At 35.4% G+C, this 26,903-nt stretch overlaps 1 protein-coding gene across 1 annotated transcript in view; it reads right to left on the reverse strand.

Moving 5' to 3' along the window:
* Positions 1-26,903, reverse strand: part of LOC139857466 (auxin response factor 8-like) — a 32,798-nt gene that overhangs the window by 1,573 nt on the left and 4,322 nt on the right. The gene's annotated exons all lie outside the window — the stretch shown is intronic.

The raw sequence follows: 26,903 nt of genomic DNA on the forward strand, positions 1-26,903 counted from the left end.
TGATTTTCTTGGATCAATATTTGTATCTGAATTCGATCAATCTTCAACTGGGAGATTGTTGGGTATGAAGATTATCGATAAGGTTTGGCCTATATATCGAGATGCCGAGGAATCTCTTGGATGTTGAGATGCTATTCACGATGGCGAAGTGACAATCACGGACGGTGAGATTGTGATCGCGGATGGCGAAGTGACAATTACGAGGGTGAGATTGTGATCGCGGATGGCGAAGTGACAATCACGGACGGTGAGATTGTGATCGCGGATGGCGAGGTGTTCAGAATCATTTACAAGAATATAAACTTTGGGAGAGAAGAGGTTGTAGGATCACAAAATCGGGCTCCCGGATCACAAAGTTGAGCTCCCGGAGATTTCGTTTACACCTATAAATTGAAACCCTAATCTTTTTGTAACTTATACCTACGAAATTTAATATAATTCTCTTTAGGTGTTCGTGGCCTAAACCACTCGAATAGATTGGATATAATCATCATATATTCTCGCGTTATTTACGTTTCTTGCATCTATTTGTCGTGTTTACTTAGATTTATTCGTTTGTCGTGAGTGGGTTTGATAACTTGGGTTATCAAGTCTGGTTAGGCTCGCTACATTTCTATCATTTATTTTTTTGGACAGAGATTTGGATCACCCGAGGGAACTAAACCACCCGTTGCGATCATCTCCCGTTTCGACTATGCCGATGCAGCGATAATAACCCCGCCTCCATCGCTGCCCGGGAGGAAACCTTGAAACTGATCCAAGGGCACGGATAAGTAAACCCAACCACCCCCCACCCCCCAACCAAAACCCCCCAACCGATATGGAAAAAGTGTCATGGGTGGATACTTCATCGCAGAGATGAAAATTGTGTTTTTAATATGTAGCCAACAGGGGTCGAACTCCTGAGAGGTAGGCCACCAACCGCTGGACCACATCACAACTTCAATTAAAAGTTACCGGCTCCGATCCTGTAACATCCCGCATTTTTCCGTTAAATTATTTTAACGCCCGTCTTTTTATTGTAATATTATCCTCAGTATCTCGATTCATAGCCTCCATTAGCTAACCTTCTTAAAATATTTTCGTTATTGAATTTTAACATCTCTCGTACTCTCGTGTAATTCAAAATAATTCGTTTGGTTAATTCACGCACCCGCACCCGAACTAGAGGGACTAAACTTGCAAAGAGGCCAAAGATTTGACTAGGTCAACTAGTCAAACCTTCAACCTCCTCCTCTCATTTTCTCTCTCTCTCTTTTCATACTTCCATTTTCCTCTCAAGAACTCAACCAAGATTCATCATCTAATTTCGAATTTGGAGGCTAACATCAAAACAAATTACATATTTGGAATCCTCTCTTCATCCTCTTCGACTTGATACCAATTTCATCTCATTTGGGTAACTTTCTAAAATTACTAGATTTTGTGTTCTTGATGTTTTTGAATTATAAAAGTGTTAATTAGTGTCTATGGCTCGTGTATAACATGAATATATGTTTTGTTTGTTCGATTTGTTGTTTTGAGTAACTAGTTTGAACACTTGAAAATGGGTTGCTTAATCTTTGATTTTGGAAGATTAAATGTTGTTAAATTGTTAAAGTTCATGTTTTAATTGTGTTACTAGTATCACTAGCTTCATTTTGATGTGTAGGTTGATTTGTAAAACTTCAAAAACATGATTAATGATTTTGTGATTCTTGATTAGGGTTTGATCGTTCTTGAGATGAACTTTTTGATGCTTGAATACCATGAAATGTTAATTGTTAGTGTTTAGTTGTAATGCATGTTTCATTACCTTCAAAACGGCATATCATATGTGTGAATTGGATTCCTGAAACTTAAAATGCATTTTGTGAACTTGAAACTTGAAAATGGACTTTAAATGATCACATGACGAGAAATCGGTCATTGGAAATGATGTTTTTGTTTGATGAAACATGTTTAGTTATGTTCTTTGTCAAAAGAGCTTTCCAACGATATAAGGTGCGAGTTCTAAATGTTTACGGTTTGCATTTTGTGCTAAAACGAATTTTGGATCAAGACTTGAACATTAGAAACTGGCCAGGTACCAGCTCCCGTGTATTGTCGCGGCGCGACAATTGTGGGCCGCGGCGCGGCATAAGCCGTGTCCAGGCTCTGACCTCCATGTCCAAAATACGAAAAATGTTTGGCATACTACGGACCTCCGATTCACATGAAACTTGTTCTAACATGCTCATATATGATTAAAAACCTCAGAAAAATAGTTCGGGACCCGACCCGAACATATTGACTTTTTCGTTGACTTTGACCCGACCAAGTTGACTTTTAATCAAACTTAACCAAATATTTGTGCAATCGTTCTAACATGTTTTTATACTTGTACCTTGCATGAAACATGACAATTTGATTCACATGCTATTATGATCGAGTCTTAACGAGCCATAGGACTAATTGAACATCTTTGACCTATCCCGTTTACCGTTATTGATACAACCTATTGTTTAGGTCAAGACTAGCATTGTTCTTTGCACACGTTTACTTGTTGAAGTACTTTACTACTCGTGCACTCAAGGTGAGATCATAGTCCCACTTTTACTCTTTTTGAACTTACTTTTGGGATGAGAAAACATAAACGTTCTTTTAAACTACGTGAACACAAGTACAGGGAAAACAAACATTCTACATACGAGTTTGAACACAAATCCTCAATTCGATTATCATTAGTTACATCAGATGGTGTAAGCGAGAACTTATGTTATATGGCCATATGGGTTTGACAAACCCTCACTTCGGACGGTTCGCTACCGTCTACGGGTGAAATATATTTTCGGGAAACAGTGTATGTTCTAACACTATTGATAATGCTAAAAACGAACATATATTTCATAGCATTATTCCCCAAGAAAGACAAGATTTTAGTTGGTATTGTTCGATTTACAAGCAATATTCGTTTAAATATTAAAAAGTGAAGACAAAAGACAGATTCGACAAATTGAAGACAAAAAGGTCCAAAGAGCTAAAAAGTACAAGATACAACTAAAAAGGTTCAAAATATTGATGAGGAACGTCTCAAAATGACAAGAGTACAAGTTACAAGACGCAAAGTACACGATATAAAATAATACGCGAAGACGTCCGAAAATCCGGAACCGGGACCTAAGTCAAGAAGAAACGCCCGACGCAACGGACCAAAAATATCTAGTCTACTATGCACAAGAATATAATATAATATATATATAATTATATATAATTATATATTATTTTATATATTATTATTATATTACGTCGACAAGAAGAAAACAAACCAATTTGGCTGGATCCAGGGTGGCCATGCGACTCGCATGGCCAGAGGCACAAATCCATGCGAGTCGCATGGAGTGAGATTGCTGGTCAGGTCCTATATAAAGCCAGTTTTCTGCCGAGTTTTAATCATCTTTTTTCTTCCTCTTCATACGTAAAACTTATATTTATATTTATAATTTATATTTTAATTTTAATTATAATTCTAATAATAAGGGTATGTTAGCAAATGTTGTAAGGGCGTAAGTCGAAATTCTGTCCGTGTAACGCTACGCTATTTTTAATCATTGTAAGTTATGTTCAACCTTTTTACATTAATGTCTCGTAGCTAAGTTATTATTATGCTTATTTAAAACGAAGTAATCATGATGTTGGGCTAATTACTAAAATTGGGTAATTGGGCTTTGTACCATAATTGGGGTTTGGACAAAAGAACGACACTTGTGGAAATTAGACTATGGGCTATTAATGGGCTTTATATTTGTTTAACTAAATGAAAGTTTGTTAATGTTAATATAAAGAATTACAATTGGGCGTCCCTATAAATTACCATATACACTCGATCGGACACGATGGGCGGGGTATTTATATGTACGAATAATCGTTCATTTAACCGGACACGGGAATGGATTAATAGCCACTAGAATAATTAAAACAGGGGTGAAATTACATTCAAGGGTAATTGGTGTAATTGTTAACAAAGTAGTAAAACCTTGGTTTACACGCAGTCGATAACCTGGTGTATTCATTAAACAAAGTATTAAAACCTTGTTACAATTCGAATCCCCAATTAGTTGGAATATTTAACTTCGGGTATAATAATAATTTGACGAGGACACTTGCAATTTATATTTATGACTGATGGACTGTTATGGACAAAAACCAGACGGACATATTGAATAATCCAGGACAAAGGACAATTAACCCATGGGCATAAAACTAAAATCAACACGTCAAACATCATGATTACGGAAGTTTAAATAAGCATAATTCTTTTATTTCATATTTAATTTCCTTTATTTTATATTTAATTGCACTTCTAATTATCGCACTTTTATTTATCTTATTTTATCGCACTTTTTAATTATCGCAATTTTATTTTATCGCATTTTTATTATTCGCAATTTCATTATCGTTATTTACTTTACGCTTTAATTTAAGTCTTGTATTTATTTTATATTTTACATTAGGTTTTAACTGCGACTAAAGTTTTAAAATCGACAAACCGGTCATTAAACGGTAAAAACCCCCCTTTATAATAATAATATTACTTATATATATGTTTGTATTTCTATAAAAGTAAACTAATATAGCGTTGAGCTTTGTTTAAAGATTTCCCTGTGGAACGAACCGGACTTACTAAAAACTACACTACTGTACGATTAGGTACACTGCCTATAAGTGTTGTAGCAAGGTTTAAGTATATCCATTCTATAAATAAATAAATATCTTGTGTAAAATTGTATCGTATTTAATAGTATTTTCTAGTAAAATAATAACTATTTTATATACACCTCGTTCGACATCAAGTATTTTTGGCGCCGCTGCCGGGGAACGCCGAAGCGAAACGCCATATTTTTAAATTTTAAGTTATAATTTGTTTTTGTAAAATTTATATTTTTAAAAAATTAAAAAATATATAAAAAAAAGAGCTTTTAAAATCGAAAAAAAAAAAAAAAAGTATTTTAAATATATTTTTAAGTTTTTCTTTTATTTTTACAAAATTATAAAGTATTTTAAGTTTATTTTTAGTTTTTAAAATTAAGTTTTATTTTAATTATATATATTTATCTTTTAAATATAAAACAGAAAAATATAAATAAATAATAAATATTACGTTTGAACCTGTCATTGAACCCCCTGATTTGAACCTGCAAGGAAGGTCATGCGACTCGCATGACCCCCTCCCTAAAATCATGCGACTCGCATGATGACCCAGGTCAGGCCACATGTAAACCCTAATTCTGCATTTAATGCGGAGTATAATATATTATTATTATAATAAAACCTAGTTTGATTATTATTAATTAAGTTTTTAGTTTAATTATTTTTAACTACTTTTAATTAGTTTTATTATATTTAAAACTTAATACTATAATATAATTAATATAAAAATAATATTTTAATAAAAATTGTATTTTTATAACTTTTTATAACTTTTAATATTTTGTCTCTTTTATAATCGTTGTAGCGTAATATTTGTATTTTTAGCTCATATTTAATTTTAAACTTAGTTTTTGCTATAGTTATTTTTACTCCTATATTTTTAGGCTTTGCCGTAGAATTCCTTAAGTGCTTTTTTCTTTAGACTAAGATTTAGGTGCTTTAGAATTTTGCGACGCCTTTTTAAGTTTTAGTTTTTTTTAAGTTATTTCCATTTGGGATTTAGTTTTTCCTTGTAAGCTTTAATATTTTTAGACACCTTTTACTATGTACCAATTATCATTCCAATTAGTAATTTCAATTTGCGATTATAATTTTAAGTTAGTTGTAGTAATAAGGTTAGGTTAGTTAAGTATTTTTAAGTTTTTATAAGTTTCTTTTATTTTTCCGTCATCTTTTATTTTTCAACCATTTTTCTTTTTCGACCTTTTGCGACGAACTCTTTTTCTCTCTTATTTCTCGCCATTCTAGTTTTTAGGACTTAGAATTTTATTCTACTTCTTATCTAAATTTCTTAAAATTACGAAAATTTATTTTGAGTGGTTAAATTGATAGACATCAAAATTTTCTGGTTCGTAGTAATAGTTGGATTTGTACGTGGACCGGGTTATTGGAGCCAAACAGTCCTCAATTATATTGAGACCAAACGAATCCTGCCCCTCTGCTGCATCTTTTGGCTATTCGAAACGTGGGCAAAATCAGAAAAGTCTATTGATTGGATAACTTATTATAATTTTTCTTTCCTTTTTAAAACTAATAGGATATTCAGTGAATGCACCGAGCAAGATGTTCATCACCTTTTGTACGTTCACCACCTGTAACTAGATCAATACATCGTTTAACAAATATAACCGCCGTTGATTTTTCTTTAGAATCGTCATCCAGTCGACCAAGTACTTCAGTTCAAATTTCCAATAATCCATTTTTTGAACCCGACCTCACAATTGAGAATCCGGAAAATATTCAGGAACGGTTCGTAGATCCTGAACCATTAAACTTTCCTCCGGAACCACCAATCATTCAAACAGAGATTGTTGAGGAACGAACTATTAAATCAGAATCATCTAGTGATACCGATTCAACAAATTCAATTATGGAGAATCTGGAACCTTTAAGTATGGAAGACCGAATGAGAGCTAAACGCACTGGCCAAGGTCACGCAATTACTCATCCAGACATTAATGCGCCAGATTATGAAATCAAAGGACAAATTCTACACATGGTGACTAATCAATGCCAATTTAGTGGTGCGCCGAAGGAAGATCCAAATGAACATCTACGTACCTTTAATAGGATCTGCACACTATTTAAAATCCGAGAAGTGGAGGATGAACAGATATATCTCATGTTATTTCCCTGGACTTTAAAGGGAGAAGCCAAAGATTGGTTGGAATCGTTACCTGAAGGGGCGATCGATACATGGGATGTTTTAATTGACAAATTTCTTAAACAATTTTTTCCTGCATCTAAAGCCGTAAGACTTCAAGCAGAAATTGTTACGTTCACACAGAAGCCAAATGAAACTCTATATGAGGCGTGGACAAGATATGGAAAGTTATTAAGAGGATGTCCGCAACATGGTTTAGACACCTGTCAAATAGTACAAATATTCTACCGAGGATGCGACATCACTACAAGGAAAGACATAGATATAGCAGCTGGTGGTTCTATTATGAAGAAAACCGAAACTGATGCTTACAAAATTATTGATAATACTGCTTCCCACTCACATGAGTGGCATCAAGAAAAAGACATCGTTAGATCATCTAAAGCGGCTAGAGCCGATTCTAGCCATGACTTAGATTCCATTTCCGCAAAGATAGATGCTTTCGAGAGACGAATGGAAAAGATGACTAAAGATATTCATGCTATACGAATTAGTTGTGAGCAGTGTGGAGGACCACATTTGACAAAAGATTGTCTCTGTATTGAATTAACAATGGAACAAAGAGAGAATATTTCATACATAAACCAAAGGCCTGGAAATAATTATCAGAATAATTATCAACCGCCAAGACCGATTTACAATCAAAACCAGAATTATAACCGAAATATTCCATACAACAACCAACAAGGTCCTAGCAATCAACAAGTATCCAATAATACTTACAATCAGCAAAGACCTAATTTTCAAAACAAACCACCACAACAAACCGATGATAAAAAGCCGAATTTAGAAGATATGATGACAAAGCTAGTTGAAACTCAAACGCAGTTTTTCACATCTCAGAAACAAACAAATGAACAAAATGCTCAAGCATTTAGAAATCAACAAGCTTCTATTCAAAATCTGGAACAAGAAGTGAGTAACCTAGCAAGGTTAATAGGTGAAAGAAAACCGGGAAGTTTACCTAGTGATACAAACGCTAACCCCCGGAATGAAACAGCTAAAGCTATTACCACAAGAAGTGGTACAACACTTAAACCACCTGAAATACCTGTAACTTCTGATGAAACTATTCCTACTCCACAAGAACCACAACCTGATCAGGATAAGGAAAAAGAACCGGTAGTTGAAAAGGATAATGAAGATAACACAGTTAAGGCTAAACCTTATGTTAAACCATACCAACCACCACTTCCTTACCCGAGTAAAATGAAGAAAGAAAAACTTGAAGCCGAGCAATCCAAATTCTTGGATATGTTTAAACAGATAAATGTAAATCTTCCTTTCATTGATGTGATTTCAGGAATGCCAAGATATGCTAAATTCTTGAAAGATCTAATCTCAAATAGAAAGAAAATGGAAGAACTTTCGGCTGTTACTATGAATGCTAATTGTTCAGCAGTGCTGTTGAATAAGATACCAGAAAAACTATCTGATCCAGGAAGTTTTACAATTCCATGTTTTCTGGGTAGTCTTAGTTCAATAGAAGCATTGGCAGACTTAGGTGCTAGTATAAATCTAATGCCGTATTCACTATACGCTAAACTAGACCTTGGAGAATTAAAACCAACCAGAATAAGCATACAACTAGCCGATAGATCAATAAAATATCCTAGAGGGATAATGGAGAACATGCTAGTTAAAGTTGGTACTTTAGTATTTCCAGTAGATTTTGTTGTTTTGGACATGGAAGAAGATTCTCAAGTTCCTCTCATATTAGGAAGACCATTCTTAAACACGGCTAAAGCAATGATAGACGTGTTCGGTAAGAAACTGACCCTAAGTATAGAGGATGAGAGTGTTACCTTTTCAGTGGATAGAGCAATGCAACAACCACAATCTGCAGATGATACATGTTATTATATTCAAACTATAGATGCACATGCAGAATTATTAGAAGAATTTCCAGAATTACAAGGAACAGGAGAATGTTCTTTAGGAGAAGGTAATGAACCAATTGATGAAGCTGAAATGTTAGCTACACTTATAGCTAATGGATATGAACCAACAACAGAAGAAATTCAAATGCTAAAAGAAGAAGACAGATATCGATATAAATCATCGATAGAAGAACCTCCGAAATTAGAGTTAAAGCCACTTCCAAACCATTTGGAATACGCTTATTTACATGGTGAATCTGAATTACCTGTAATAATATCGTCTTCTCTTACTGAAAATGAGAAATCACAACTCATTTCTGTGTTGAAAGCTCATAAACCAGCCATTGCATGGAAGATTCATGATATTCAAGGAATAAGTCCTTCGTATTGCACACATAAAATCCTTATGGAAGAAGGTCATAAAACGTATGTGCAACGCCAACGAAGACTAAATCCTAATATGCAAGATGTAGTTAAGAAAGAGATTATTAAACTGCTAGATGCAGGTTTGATATATCCAATTTCTGATAGTCCATGGGTAAGCCCAGTTCAATGCGTGCCTAAGAAGGGTGGCATGACTGTCATTACAAATGAGAAAAATGAGCTTATTCCTACTAGGACTGTAACAGGATGGCGTGTATGTATTGATTATAGAAAATTAAATGACGCCACCAGAAAAGATCACTTTCCCTTACCTTTCATAGATCAAATGTTGGAAAGATTAGCCGGAAATAGTTACTATTGTTTTCTAGATGGATTTTCCGGATATTTTCAAATTCCAATAGCACCCGAAGACCAAGAGAAAACCACATTCACGTGCCCTTATGGTACTTTTGCTTACAAACGCATGCCATTTGGACTTTGTAACGCCCCTGCAACCTTTCAAAGGTGTATGATGGCGATTTTTCATGACATGATAGAAGAATGCATGGAAGTATTCATGGATGACTTTTCAGTCTTCGGTGATACATTTAAATCATGTCTAGTAAATCTGGAACGAATGCTAATTAGATGCGAAAAATCAAATCTAGTACTTAATTGGGAGAAATGCCATTTCATGGTTAAAGAAGGCATCGTTCTTGGACATAAAATTTCAAAAGAAGGAATTGAAGTGGATAGAGCTAAAGTAGATGTAATTGCTAAACTTCCACATCCCACCAATGTTAGAGGAGTTAGGAGTTTTCTAGGGCATGCCGGTTTTTACCGACGTTTTATAAAAGATTTTTCTAAAATTGCCACTCCTATGAATAAACTCCTAGAAAAGGATGCGCCATTCATCTTTTCAGATGAATGTATCAAATCTTTTAATATTCTTAAAGAAAAACTCACTAATGCACCGATCATGATAACACCAAATTGGAATCTACCATTTGAACTAATGTGCGATGCAAGTGATTTTGCAATGGGAGCCGTTTTAGGACAAAGGATTGAAAAACGATTTCAACCTATATATTATGCTAGTAAGACATTACAAGGAGCACAAACGAACTATACAACTACTGAAAAAGAACTCCTTGCTATTGTCTTTGCTTTTGACAAATTTCGATCATATCTCGTTCTAGCAAAAACGGTGGTCTATACCGACCATTCTGCTCTTAGATACCTATTTTCAAAACAAGATGCTAAACCAAGATTAATCCGTTGGATCTTACTCTTACAAGAGTTTGATATTGAAATCCGAGATAAAAGAGGAGCAGAAAATCTCGCCGCTGATCATCTTTCTCGTCTTGAAAATCCCGAATTAGAAGTTCTGAATGAATCAGCCATACAAGACAACTTTCCTGATGAATATCTATTGAAGATAGATTATAAAGAAATTCCATGGTTTGCAGACTATGCAAACTACTTAGTTTGTGGATTCCTTGAAAAAGGATTATCGTACCAAAGACGAAAGAAATTCTTCAGTGATATAAAATACTATTTCTGGGAAGATCCACATCTGTTTAAAAGTTGTCCCGATGGAATAATACGCCGATGTGTATTTGGAGATGAAGCTAGTAAAATATTAAACCATTGTCACACAGGACCAACAGGAGGGCATTATGGGCCTCAACTAACAGCAAGAAAAGTTTATGAAGCTGGATTCTATTGGCCTACAATTTACAAAGACGCACACCTTCTTTGCAAATCCTGTGATGCATGTCAAGGGGCCGGAAAAATAAGTCAACGTGATGAAATGCCACAAAATGTCATCCAAGTATGTGAAGTATTTGACATTTGGGGTATTGACTTTATGGGTCCATTTCCAAAATCTCATAATAATTTATATATACTCGTAGCCATTGATTATGTATCTAAATGGGCGGAAGCACAAGCTCTCCCAACTAACGATGCACGAGTTGTAGTCAACTTTTTAAAACGTCTTTTTGCAAGGTTTGAAACACCGAAAGCTTTAATAAGTGATCGGGGAACTCATTTTTGTAATAATCAACTTGAGAAAGTTCTTAAAAGATATGGAGTAACTCATAAAATCTCCACCGCATATCATCCACAAACAAGTGGACAAGTTGAAAATACCAACCGAGCTTTAAAACGTATTCTAGAGAAAACCGTAGGATCAAATACGAAGGAATGGTCCATTAAATTGGAGGATGCACTCTGGGCTTTTAGAACAGCCTACAAAACTCCAATTGGAACCACACCTTTTAGACTTGTTTATGGAAAAGCATGTCATCTTCCAGTAGAAATTGAACACAAAGCATTTTGGGCTTTGAAAACATGTAATCTTGATTTACATGAAGCCGGACGTCTACGATTAAGTCAACTAAACGAATTAGAAGAATTAAGACATGAAGCATACGAAAATTCGTTAATCTATAAAGAAAGAACGAAGAAATGGCATGATAAAAGAATCAGAAGTTCAAAGGAATTTAAAGAAGGAGACAGAGTTCTTCTTTTCAATTCACGATTCAAGCTATTTCCTGGAAAATTGAAATCAAGATGGTCTGGACCATTCATAGTCAAAAGAGTTTTCCCATACGGAACGATAGAATTAATAAATTCAAATGGGATTGAATTTAAAGTTAATGGTCACAGAGTTAAACATTACATACATGGTCCGATGGAAGTCGACAACGAAGTTAATCACAATTTCGACACCACAGCTAACTAAGTGTGGGGAGAATCAAGTCTTTAAAGGATAATATGTATTTCTGTTAGAGTTAGATTGTCTGTTTTCGTGTAGTTCTCGAAAATGGAACCCGAATGGTCTTTCCCTAGCAGACCCTAAAGAACTAGTCTTCTCCCCCCATTCTGAATTTTTATTTTTTTAGGTTTTTACGATATGAAGACTGCCTGTGAACTAAACCATGGTCTAATGCTACACGCTTTGATCACTAAACGTAATAATGACATACTACCGAGTGAAATAGTATCAGTAATCAGAGAAAGAATGGACGGAGTTAGAAAAGAATCCAGATGCGAAGATAATAAGTTACAATTTGGTAAAGGAAAATCAAAATCCGCAGCGAAAAGAAGAGCACGACACCTAGAACGATGTCACAAATGCGGAAAATGGTCACATGGAGGTAAATGTTCAAATAATCAAACCTATTCAAATACCGAATTTGTTACTTTATGCAGAGACGGACCGTTCATATGTTTAGAAGAAAAGACAATGAATGCTCGAGGTTACGCCTATGCAGCCATGGAAAACCAATTAAACCGACTATCTTATGAATATAATAGATCATATAACTAAGAAATCTATTTCACAGGTATGTCTGTACAGTTTTTATTTTTATTTTTATTTTTAACCTTTTGATAATAAACGCTAATTTGTTCGCTAAAAAGTATTAAATTGGTATTGAATAAAATTAGGTTTGGCGACCGAAATTATTGATATCGTTCAAAAATTTATTACATCACTGCGAAATTTAACGTTTATTCTTAAGGTATAAATATCTTTAATCAATCAACCCAAAATATTTCAAAAATTCGTCATGAGTTAAAATTAGGTCTTAGAACCGAAATTACTTTACCGAAAAGAGGGGCGCATATTTTTGATAATATTTGATTGATTAAAGTGGGATAAAAAGACAAAAAGATTTTTAATTTTATTTTTACCATGTTTTTAAAATTAATATTTAAATCTTAAGTTAATATTGTAAACTTTATAAAAACAATATATTTAAAATTGTAAATATTTGAAAAATTAATATAAGTTTGATATGAATTTATGAATTTTTAAATTAAGTTTGGTGTGAATTTTTAAAATATAAATTTTTAAATTTATGAATTTTTAAATTAAGTTTGGTGTGAATTTTTAATTTTATATTTAAGTTGTGTGAATTTAAAAACAAAAAATTTACTTTATCTCATTAAGTTAAGAATATGATTTTTAAAATTCGTCGTAAGTTGAAGACTAGGTCTTTGAACCGAAATTGCTTTACCCGAGGGAGGGACGAGAACTTTTATTATCATTATTTTTAATCTTTTTGATTTAAAGTATGCCAAAAAAATTAAAAAATCCAAAAATCTAAGCTTTTAAAACAATCGCTTGAAAATGACAAAATTTTAAAATTTTGTCGAGGGACAGACTAGGGCATCGTCCCGAAACGACCTCGTACTAAAAAGAAACAAAATTTTTAAAATTTTATTTATTTATGTTTTAAAAGTATAAGATTTTATATAAAAAAAAAAAAAAAAAAAAAAAAATACCTGGAATTTAACCCCATGCGAGTCGCATGGGGATGGGCATGAAACCATGCGACTCGCATGGCTAATAAAAACTGGCCAGGATCAAAATTCCAGCCGAGCTGCTCTTTTTCACAACACACATACACAAACACGAACTTACTCCAAAACCCTCTCAAAAATTCATCATTTTTCACCAAATTTCTTGCAAAACTTCACAACAATCATGCCTAGATTCAGTAGTCTCAACCCCTTCAGGAGAAAGGTAAAGATTTCACCCCTAATCTCTTTAAATTCGAATTTTTGTGTTCTTGAGCTAGAAATTTTATATTTTGATTTTGTTAAATTTAGGTGTAATTAGAGCTAAATTGTTGTTATATTATGCATGTATATCCTAGATAGAAGCTATTTAACATGAATTGAAGCTAAAAACTTCAAATTTTTAAGAATCTAGGGTTTGTGTTCTTGAGCAATTTGGGGCTTTTTGATATAAACAGGTTATGGCCGATTTTTGTCATGAATTGTTGCTAAATTAAGTAGTGTAACATGTTTAGGTAGTTAATTGATCCAACCTTTGAGCCTAAACATGTTTTTGAGAATTAAAGTGGACTTTTTAAGTCTAAAAATTCATGAACTTGGATAATTTGATATAAAGGCCATTTGAAACTTGTTTCATTGCTAGTAGTGATTATTTTGGCATGTTATTTGAGATAAATGCTTATGAACTTGATGTACATTTTTCGTATATGCTTATTTGACAAAGTGTAGACTTGACAAAAATATGAAAATGAGCACTAGTTTGATTTGAATGCCATGTAACAAGTGTTTAATTGCTATAATGATTATTGTTGACATGTTTAAGAGTTTAAATGTGATAAAACATTGTATACATTTTCGTATGTAAAAATGTAGAATTGTTATTGTTAAGAAAATGTGTATAAAATGTGTTATGAATTGAACATGTCATCATAATTGTTTCAAGTTATTATTTTGCTAACACTAATGCATATTTGGATGCACAATTTTTGTGTTTAATGTGTTTTACAGAGAGCCGATACTGGAGGTTCAGGAGCATCATCGTCCAGGCAACCAGAGCCCGAACCGGAAATGTTTCATGAACAAGAACAACATATGCAACAAGAAGAAGAAGAACAGGAGGAGCAACATATTCCATATCACGATCAAGATCAATTATTCATGAATCAGTTTCGTCAATTCGCTCCACATCAAAGGATTCTGAGCTTAGACATTAATGAAGATCAGTTACACCCAAATCTGAGATTTGATCGATGTTGGATAGAGTATCCAGATTATCAAAAGAACATGCACATTCTCTACTTTAAAGTTGTTGAAATGCCAAGGGCAATTGACTGGGTACCTTTGGAAACAGTTAACCTTGCCGAACCGATTCGGGAATTATTGGTGCAAAGGTATGGTAATTCTCAGTTTAACGATTGGATGCGCCTATTTTCCATTCGTAGAACCATATATAGGGAATGGTGTATAGAATTACTTAGTACTATTAAGTTAAACAGTGATGTTAGGAGGATAGATGATAGAAGCTTTATTAGATTTCTGTTAGGTGGACGCATGTACAGAATGTCCATGATAGATTTAGCCAGGGCCTTACAGATTTACACCCCTGCTGAACTTTTGAGCCCCGACTGTAATAGCCTGATTGCCCAAGGAGAAAGGGTAGATAGGGAATTTGATATTAACGCCATCTGGAGGCGTATGTCCCACTTTAATGAATTTCACGCCAGTGGAAATCATACATACTTAGATATAGACAGAGCTGAACTCCGGGTGATTCATAGATTCTTAGCAAACACAATTACACAAAGGGGAAGAAATAAGGAGAAATTGACCGTAAACGATTTGTTCTACCTCAAGTGTATTAGAGACCCGAGGAGTTTCGTTAACATTCCCTATTGTGTTGGTTATTATCTCGCTAATGTAGTTTCGGGGATGAAATCGGGGAGTATTATAGGTGGTGGTATTTTCATTACTCTCATTGGAGAGTATTTAGGTGTAGATAAGCACCAAGGGGGTCCAATGAACGAAATAGAGGACGGAGGTGAAACTATAAGTTCAAACCTTTATCACGGTGCAAGGGTATTATTGATGAGACGTGGTCGGGTATATCGATACGAGGGACCTCAGCGACAGGTAGAAAGAGGTTCGGATGATGAAATGGAAGAGGCGAACAACATTATAGGAGTTGTTCGGGAGACTGCTCTTGATTTAGGCGTTCGTATGGAGGATGAATACATGACGAACTATGATAGGCATATGCAGTACGAGGCATGGCAACGTCGGAATGACTACGAGCATTCCCGGCAACGAGAGCATGGCCGATGGGATTATCATCAGCGCCAAATTATAAGTCAGTTGCAGCCTGGCGAGATGTATTATCCGACCCGACCCGCATACTATCCCGCACATCAGCCAGAAATGAGACCACCCTATGATTCATATGATTATGACGCAGCATACCAGTTCACCTATAATCAGCCATGGAACCCGGACGCGAACATGAATTGGGATCCATATCCTAATTTTCCTCCTAACCCACCTCCTGATCAGTAGAGATAAGTTGGTAATTTTTATTTTTATTTTAAACACTTAACATTTTATTACGTTTATGTAATGTTTGATATTTTATTATTATTGTGTACTAATATTTTTCTTATAGTTTGAAAGTGGGATGCCAAAGTTCCATTTCAAATTGCATGTATGATTATATTTGTATTGTATGTATTCTATTTTATGCACAAAACAGGGTAAAACAACGCGTTTTCAAAGACTGGCAGTAAGTTCAGCAAAAGCAAGTAATTTTGACGACAATGATGCAAAATATATGTGAAATAACAACAAGACGGAATGAACAAATGACGTGCACCATTTATCATTCAGCAAACAAACGCCAATATATTTGGAAACTTTGGTAAAAATTTAATCATTTTAACACTAATCACCCTCAATAATTTAAATTGTTACTGATTTCTTGCAAATGAGGGCATTGCAAGATCTTAAGTGTGGGAAGGGGTTAAATTCTTTCGGATTTTAAAATTTTTATATTAAACACTTGGTTACCATTAAAAATACTAGTAAAGCAGTAGTTGTATTAGAATCTAGTGCTCTCTGATAAAAAAAGAACAGCCCTAGTCTTATATACTGACTACCCAATTCTAGTAAAATTTTTCAAAATTTTCAATTAAATGAATTCAAAATCATGTTTATACATATTTATGAACGATAAAACTAGGTTTTAACACCGAAATTATTGTTATCTCAGAAAGAACATAAATTAAGAAACAAACTAAAATGTCAAAATTCATTTAAAATGGAATAGAGGACGATAAAAAAAAAAAAAAAAAGCCAAGTGTGGGAAAATTTACCAAGTTATCTTAAACATATGTCACATATATCTGTAACAAATAACTGAAAATACTTTTGCTTTGAACTAAACTAAACTGTTTTACCCGATGAAAGAAAAGAAGAGATGGATCTACACGATGAATCAATTCCATCATTAAAAGGAAGTAAAGTCTTCCGAAAAAGACACGCGCTTCTTGATTTAGGTCATGAAGTTGTCGTCCAGACCAGCTGTAGGTTGACGAAAAATCTAGAAAAGTCATCACTAAAATCAGCAGGAAATCCACGGACCTCAGCATTAAACAGGGTCGCCAAGTGGTCAGATTTATCCTAACTATGAGAAGGATTTATCTCGTACAATGGGGAGGCACCATGCAAATTAGCTTGATAAGACTAATGAATCAGATCCCCAGAAAGGATAATCTCCTTAAAGATTAAAAATCAGCTTTTAAGACTGATATTACTCAATCCTAGAGATTGACCTTAAAGATTGAGAATTACAAACTCATGGAATTCGATGATATCTAAACTCGAGCTTAAACGAGAAAATATTTTGATCAAAATTATAAACCGATTTGTTTTCTGAAAACCCTATTTTCAATGCGTTCATTACCATTGAACGTAAAATCCTAGGAATTCACCTGGAATTCATTAGGTCACCTGAACTAAATCGGGTGTCAACCGTAAGAACGGTGGTTGCATAGCATGGTCAAAGACAGGACCTTGTGCCAGACCGAAAAAAATTATAAGGGTGAGCTTTACTATTGCTCCTACCAAGGATAGTAATTGCGTCCGACACGTTATAGACCATAATCAAAAGCATGTCACGGGACATTGCCTTAACAGTTGCTTGTTCAACGCTTTCCTTTACAACCGGACGGTAGTTTGCCGAAAGGTAATATACGGAACAAGTAAACTGGACGTGTTGCTTTCCTAATACAAGGTTAGCAAGTGGGTGACACAAAACCGCAAGTTTTGAGCTAAAATTTTCAAATCTGAAACCCACCAAACCCACAAAAATATTTTGCAAACACCGGTAAAGGGTTATTCCGGAAAACTTATCTAGGGTAAAAACTAGATTTCGAAAGATCAAATGTTTTCATAAAGATCCAATTTCCTTAATGGATCTAAATTTTTATAGTCATGTGGGACTGTAAACCATATCGTTACTACCATTGTTTATACCGCCGTATAAAAATCACTGATGTACAAAGTATGAAGAATAAAGAAGTGATTCTAGTATTTCAAGACAATATTGCTTGAGGACAAGCAACGCTCAAGTGTGGGAATATTTGATAATGCTAAAAACGAACATATATTTCATAGCATTATTCCCCAAGAAAGACAAGATTTTAGTTGGTATTGTTCGATTTACAAGCAATATTCGTTTAAATATTAAAAAGTGAAGACAAAAGACAGATTCGACAAATTGAAGACAAAAAGGTCCAAAGAGCTAAAAAGTACAAGATACAACTAAAAAGGTTCAAAATATTGATGAGGAACGTCTCAAAATGACAAGAGTACAAGTTACAAGACGCAAAGTACACGATATAAAATAATACGCGAAGACGTCCGAAAATCCGGAACCGGGACCTAAGTCAAGAAGAAACGCCCGACGCAACGGACCAAAAATATCTAGTCTACTATGCACAAGAATATAATATAATATATATATAATTATATATAATTATATATTATTTTATATATTATTATTATATTACGTCGGCAAGAAGAAAACAAACCAATTTGACTGGATCCAGGGTGGCCATGCGACTCACATGGCCAGAGGCACAAATCCATGCGAGTCGCATGGAGTGAGATTGCTGGTCAGGTCCTATATAAAGCCAGTTTTCTGCCGAGTTTTAATCATCTTTTTTCTTCCTCTTCATACGTAAAACTTATATTTATATTTATAATTTATATTTTAATTTTAATTATAATTCTAATAATAAGGGTATGTTAGCAAATGTTGTAAGGGTGTAAGTCGAAATTCTGTCCGTGTAACGCTACGCTATTTTTAATCATTGTAAGTTATGTTCAACCTTTTTACATTAATGTCTCGTAGCTAAGTTATTATTATGCTTATTTAAAACGAAGTAATCATGATGTTGGGCTAATTACTAAAATTGGGTAATTGGGCTTTGTACCATAATTGGGGTTTGGACAAAAGAACGACACTTGTGGAAATTAGACTATGGGCTATTAATGGGCTTTATATTTGTTTAACTAAATGAAAGTTTGTTAATGTTAATATAAAGAATTACAATTGGGCGTCCCTATAAATTACCATATACACTCGATCGGACACGATGGGCGGGGTATTTATATGTACGAATAATCGTTCATTTAACCGGACACGGGAATGGATTAATAGCCACTAGAATAATTAAAACAGGGGTGAAATTACATTCAAGGGTAATTGGTGTAATTGTTAACAAAGTAGTAAAACCTTGGTTTACACGCAGTCGATAACCTGGTGTATTCATTAAACAAAGTATTAAAACCTTGTTACAATTCGAATCCCCAATTAGTTGGAATATTTAACTTCGGGTATAATAATAATTTGACGAGGACACTTGCAATTTATATTTATGACTGATGGACTGTTATGGACAAAAACCAGACGGACATATTGAATAATCCAGGACAAAGGACAATTAACCCATGGGCATAAAACTAAAATCAACACGTCAAACATCATGATTACGGAAGTTTAAATAAGCATAATTCTTTTATTTCATATTTAATTTCCTTTATTTTATATTTAATTGCACTTCTAATTATCGCACTTTTATTTATCTTATTTTATCGCACTTTTTAATTATCGCAATTTTATTTTATCGCATTTTTATTATTCGCAATTTCATTATCGTTATTTACTTTACGCTTTAATTTAAGTCTTGTATTTATTTTATATTTTACATTAGGTTTTAACTGCGACTAAAGTTTTAAAATCGACAAACCGGTCATTAAACGGTAAAAACCCCCCTTTATAATAATAATATTACTTATATATATGTTTGTATTTCTATAAAAGTAAACTAATATAGCGTTGAGCTTTGTTTAAAGATTTCCCTGTGGAACGAACCGGACTTACTAAAAACTACACTACTGTACGATTAGGTACACTGCCTATAAGTGTTGTAGCAAGGTTTAAGTATATCCATTCTATAAATAAATAAATATCTTGTGTAAAATTGTATCGTATTTAATAGTATTTTCTAGTAAAATAATAACTATTTTATATACACCTCGTTCGACATCAACTATTATTACGGGGTTCAACGGACGGAATGTTAAGCTTTGATAATTGAGTGCTCGTGAATATTAACTTTTAGAATGTACTATGACTTTATCGATGTTGCAAATCTTGTGGTTCAACTTACTTTTACTCACTTACTTATTTAAACCTATGATTTCACCAACGTTTTCGTTGACAGATTTCTATGTTTTTCTCAGGTCTTTGAACGCTATGTGAAACATGCTTCCGCTCATTATTTGATACTTGCATTGGATGTCGAGTATACATGCATTTCATGGAGCGTCTTTTGACTTTCTTTAAAACTGTGTCGCATAGGTTTCACATGTAACTATAACTTTGTAACGTAACTTTTGGATGAACAATTCTTGTAAACTTTGAAACAATCTTTATTTTTGAAAGGAATGCGACATATCTTTGGTCAAACGTCACGTTAAAGACCTATGACCACGCAACGGGACCTAAGTAGTCGACGCCGTCAATTGACGATTTGTCGGGGTCGCTACAAGTGGTATCAGAGCATTGGTTGTAGGGATTTAGAGTTCATTGGTGTCAACCCCGAGTCATAGGGTACATTAGTGAATCTAGACTACAACCGGCATATAGACATGAAGTAGGAATTACTTGACTATTTGTGCATTTATACTCGAACGTTTCTACTCATAACTAACTCTCGCTTCATCTAAATCTTTCGTTGTTTAATTTGATTGACGCGCCACCTTGACTTTATAGAATAATGTCGAATGCACATATGAATCAGGGTAATATAATTGCCGGGATTATATTACGGTGACTCATATGAACGTTCCGACATTACGACATAAAGAATTTAAGGCGAATCGAGGAAAATTTTCTCTTCATCATTATTCCATATCACGATTAGTATTGTTAAGAATACTAATCAACGATATTCTTGTGTCATGAAGGAACAATGGCTCACCAAGGTCAACACAATACCCTTCCCGAAACTTTAGAACAAGCCCTTCAACGAATGATAGCCACCGCCGTGGGTGAGGCCGTGGCCGATCACTTCTCCAACCACAACAACAATCATGGAGCCGATAATTCAAACGAGGGGTGCTCCTACAAAAACTTCATGGGGTACAAACCTCCCACTTTCGATGGAACCGGGGGACCGATTGCTCTCACCCGATGGTTCGAACAAACGGAAGCCGTTTTTAACATAAGCGGTTGTCAGGACCAAGATAAGGTCAAGTTGTCCACCCTCACTTTCACCGGTGTTGCTCTCTCATGGTGGAACACGTATGTACAATCAGTGGGTATCGATGAGGCCCTTACACTCTCTTGGACCGAATTAAGAGAAAGAATGATCACCGAATACTTCCCGCGCGACGAGACTCGAAGGCTCGAACAGGGTCTAAGGAATTTAAAAACGGTCGGGAATGACCTCGAAGCTTATAATCAACGGTTTACCGAACTAGTCTTAATGTGTCCAAATCTCATGACTCCCGAATCCCTAAGAGTCGAACTTTACATGGATGGCCTCCCGAAGAGCGTTCAACACGGGTTAATGTCATCCAAACCCGCCAACCTACAAGAGGCTTTAACGATGGCCCGCCAATCTATAAAAACGGTGAATGAAATTGAAGCGCCGACACCTACGGCCGAGGACCAACCGGGTAACAACAAAAGAAAATGGGAAGCCTCTCCATCGAGCAACTACAACAACAACTTCACCAAGAAGTCCTTCACCTCCGACGGCAAGAAAGGGTATGCCGGAAACCTGCCCTACTGTAACGAATGTCGCAAACATCATTTGGGTGAATGTGGCAAACCATTTTGCATCAGGTGTCAAAGAAGTGGCCATGTGGCCCATATTTGTAGAAGTACCATTACCGTCGCTCAAAAGACGCCCAATGCGCCAAGGGCGGTTGTTTGTTTCGAATGTGGCCAACCGGGTCATTATAGGAATGCGTGCCCAAAGAAGAAAGCCAACCCCAACGCCCGCCGTTGAACTTTCAACATCGACACCTAGGATGCCCGAGACGACGATGGACTAGTCACGGGTACGTTTCTTCACAACAACCCGCATATTCCATACTTATTCGATTCGGTTATCGTTAGACGTTTTATAACCAAGACTTTGACTCGTACTCCTTGCACTCCACCACTCCCCCTAGATATTGCTTAGGCCATTCAAGTGACCCACGGAAAACTATTGTGTGCCACCAAATTTATATCGGAGGATGTACGTTAAACTTATTGGGTGAATAATTTGAATTTTGACTTAACACCTATAGAGTTGAGGAGCTCAAAACCTATTCGTTAAGAAGAAATGTTTCCCTATCGTCTTGTATAGATTATTGTGAACTAAATAATTTCCGGTTAAGAACCGATATTCTTTTTCCCCGTATCAATGACCTCTTGATCAAGTACGAGGATCTCGTGTGTATACCAAATCGAACTCCATCCTTGTTATCATCAATTGAGGGTTGAGGGAGACGATGTCTCCTAAACCATTTTCTGAACTCGCTACGATAGTTGTAAATCTCTCTTAGTACCGTTCAGTTAATCTAAGGCTCCGTCTGTATTCATAAACCTCCGGAGCCGCGTGTGCAAACTTATTTAGACAAATCGTTACCGTACTTATAATTGATGTTCTAAACCTATTCAAGCGAAGAAGAAAACGAACAATGTCTCCGACTTACGCTCGAACACTTGAGAAAAGAGCAACTCTATACCGAATTCTCCAAGTGAGAATTTTGGTTAAACGAAGTTCAATTTTTAGACCATGTTGTTAGTGGTCAAAGTGTCTCAATACATCTCGCAATCGGAACCACACGTAATCGGGAAACCCTCACGACTCAGACCTGTATTCGTAAAATCTTAGATCTCGCCGGTTATCACTGAAGATTCATTTCCGACTTTTCTCGTGTTGCACGACCTTTAAACTCGTTAACTCACTGAGGGAAAAATTTAAACCTCTCCGTGTCTGAACTTTGAACATGATCTTTCACACAAACCTTACTAGCTAAATTCGTTTAGCACACTGGAACTCAAATATGGAAATATTTCTACTTGAACGCCCGAAGGACATACTCTCTCGACTCGAAATCAAGGAAACTGAAATTCGTTAATTTGCCCGATAAATTTGAATACTTAATCATGGACCCGATCAACCTTCTCATCAACACGTGTCACGTTACATAGCCCTGTTATTTCACCATTTTTCCGCCTGATATTACTGGAACTTAAGATAACACCCAATCCAAGGATGCTTCACTCTTCTTTGACTTATCATACAACTACGTGTACTATCTCGTTATCCCACCAAGCCTCAACATTCGACCACTAAGTGCGCGACATGGTTACCTCAAGGTGTGAACTCATCCTATTCTAAGTTCTCATTTCACTCCTGTCTTATTGCTCGCATTTCCGTGTAAGGAAACTTTTTATAAAACTTCTCAATGGAGAGAGAAACTCTTCACATTATATTAGTATTCGCCACGATGGTGAATAGTCCTAACAACCACTTTCGGGAACCGATGGATCTTCCGCGGTGCGGACCTCTTGAGAAACGAAACCTGTTCAAACGTGTATTAAAGAAAATTCTAGCTCGGCACGGCGTACCATCTCCATTAAAATTTCAGATCGGGATACTCGTCTCACTTCTAAATTCGGGATGCCTTACAAGGAACTGTAGGGACACGTTTAAACATGAATGCCGTGTATCATCCACAATCAACGGACCAAACAAACGTACGTTTCACATCTTGGAAAGACATGTTACAAACTTGTATTGTTGCCTTTAGTTGTCTCCTCTCACACAGCAGTTACCATTCGTGTATTAACGCCGCACTTCCGAAACCCTATATGACCGCAAATGTCATACCCCTATTCGTTGGATCAAAGCATGTGGCAAGCAAATCACCGAGTCCGAACTCATTCAAGAAATAACAGTTGAGATCGTCCAAGTCTGAGAAGGACTCAAGATGACCCGTAGTCGCCAAAAGGACTATACCGATATTCGACGTAAACCTCTCGAATCCCAAGTCAGTAACCGTGTAATATTGAGACCTCGCACCTTGGAAAGGTGAAATCCGTTTCGGGAATCAGGGAAATTTAAACCGCGAAATATTAATCCTTTTGAAACCTTGGGGCGTATTGGAACCGCTCCTACCGTTTAGAACTTCCGACTCAATTAAGTTTCCGTTTACCCTACGTTCCATGCAACAAACTTAGAGACGTGTCCTACGGAACAGGAACGTGCTACTCTCCTAGATAAACTTACTATTGATGGCAAACTCCCCTTCATGGGAAACTGGTTGAAATTTTGGATCGTAAAACCAAGTCTTAATACAAACTGAAATCTCGACTGTCAAAATTTGTGGGAATGCCCAAGGATGTATCTTCACTTATTCATAGCATTGGCAACGTAAGGTCTCGAGTAAGAAGCAACGACTATTGCTTCCAACTAAATTTCGGGACGAAATTTCTTTTAAGGTGTGGGTAATGTAACATCCCGCATTTTTCCGTTAAATTATTTTAACGCCCGTCTTTTTATTGTAATATTATCCTCAGTATCTCGATTCATAGCCTCCATTAGCTAACCTTCTTAAAATATTTTCGTTATTGGATTTTAACATCTCTCGTACTCTCGTGTAATTCAAAATAATTCGTTTGGTTAATTCACGCACCCGCACCCGAACTAGAGGGACTAAACTTGCAAAGAGGCCAAAGATTTGACTAGGTCAACTAGTCAAACCTTCAACCTCCTCCTCTCATTTTCTCTCTTTCTCTCTTTTCATACTTCCATTTTCCTCTCAAGAACTCAACCAAGATTCATCATCTAATTTCGGATTTGGAGGCTAACATCAAAACAAATTACATATTTGGAATCCTCTCTTCATCCTCTTCGACTTGATACCAATTTCATCTCATTTGGGTAACTTTCTAAAATTACTAGATTTTGTGTTCTTGATGTTTTTGAATTATAAAAGTGTTAATTAGTGTCTATGGCTCGTGTATAACATGAATATATGTTTTGTTTGTTCGATTTGTTGTTTTGAGTAACTAGTTTGAACACTTGAAAATGGGTTGCTTAATCTTTGATTTTGGAAGATTAAATGTTGTTAAATTGTTAAAGTTCATGTTTTAATTGTGTTACTAGTATCACTAGCTTCATTTTGATGTGTAGGTTGATTTGTAAAACTTCAAAAACATGATTAATGATTTTGTGATTCTTGATTAGGGTTTGATCGTTCTTGAGATGAACTTTTTGATGCTTGAATACCATGAAATGTTAATTGTTAGTGTTTAGTTGTAATGCATGTTTCATTACCTTCAAAACGGCATATCATATGTGTGAATTGGATTCCTGAAACTTAAAATGCATTTTGTGAACTTGAAACTTGAAAATGGACTTTAAATGATCACATGACGAGAAATCGGTCATTGGAAATGATGTTTTTGTTTTATGAAACATATTTAGTTATGTTCTTTGTCAAAAGAGCTTTCCAACGATATAAGGTGCGAGTTCTAAATGTTTACGGTTTGCATTTTGTGCTAAAACGAATTTTGGATCAAGACTTGAACATTTGAAACTGGCCAGGTACCAGCTCCCGTGTATTGTCGCGGCGCGACAATTGTGGGCCGCGGCGCGGCATAAGCCGTGTCCAGGCTCTGACCTCCATGTCCAAAATACGAAAAATGTTTAGCATACTACGGACCTCCGATTCACATGAAACTTGTTCTAACATGCTCATATATGATTAAAAACCTCAGAAAAATAGTTCGGGACCCGACCCGAACATATTGACTTTTTCGTTGACTTTGACCCGACCAAGTTGACTTTTAATCAAACTTAACCAAATATTTGTGCAATCGTTCTAACATGTTTTTATACTTATACCTTGCATGAAACATGACAATTTGATTCACATGCTATTATGATCGAGTCTTAACGAGCCATAGGACTAATTGAACATCTTTGACCTATCGTGTTTACCGTTATTGATACAACCTATTGTTTAGGTCAAGACTAGCATTGTTCTTTGCACACGTTTACTTGTTGAAGTACTTTACTACTCGTGCACTCAAGGTGAGATCATAGTCCCACTTTTACTCTTTTTGAACTTACTTTTGAGATGAGAAAACATAAACGTTCTTTTAAACTACGTGAACACAAGTACAGGGAAAACAAACATTCTACATACGAGTTTGAACACAAATCCTCAATTCGATTATCATTAGTTACATCAGATGGTGTAAGCGAGAACTTATGTTATATGGCCATATGGGTTTGACAAACCCTCACTTCGGACGGTTCGCTACCGTCTACGGGTGAAATATATTTTCGGGAAACAGTGTATGTTCTAACACTATTATTACGGGGTTCAACGGACGGAATGTTAAGCTTTGATAATTGAGTGCTCGTGAATATTAACTTTTAGAATGTACTATGACTTTATCGATGTTGCAAATCTTGTGGTTCAACTTACTTTTACTCACTTACTTATTTAAACCTATGATTTCACCAACGTTTTCGTTGACAGATTTCTATGTTTTTCTCAGGTCTTTGAACGCTATGTGAAACATGCTTCCGCTCATTATTTGATACTTGCATTGGATGTCGAGTATACATGCATTTCATGGAGCGTCTTTTGACTTTCTTTAAAACTGTGTCGCATAGGTTTCACATGTAACTATAACTTTGTAACGTAACTTTTGGATGAACAATTCTTGTAAACTTTGAAACAATCTTTATTTTTGAAAGGAATGCGACATCTCTTTGGTCAAACGTCGACCTATGACCACGCAACGGGACCTAAGTAGTCGACGCCGTCAATTGACGATTTGTCGGGGTCGCTACAGATCCATCACCCATCCCCCAAGCCACCCAACTGCAACCTCTAGTACTAGATTGAAACATAAAAACCGTCTCATAAGTAAAGGTTAA

Source organism: Rutidosis leptorrhynchoides, chromosome 7 (genome assembly GCF_046630445.1).
Source record: "Rutidosis leptorrhynchoides isolate AG116_Rl617_1_P2 chromosome 7, CSIRO_AGI_Rlap_v1, whole genome shotgun sequence".
NCBI classification, from domain to species: domain Eukaryota; kingdom Viridiplantae; phylum Streptophyta; class Magnoliopsida; order Asterales; family Asteraceae; genus Rutidosis; species Rutidosis leptorrhynchoides.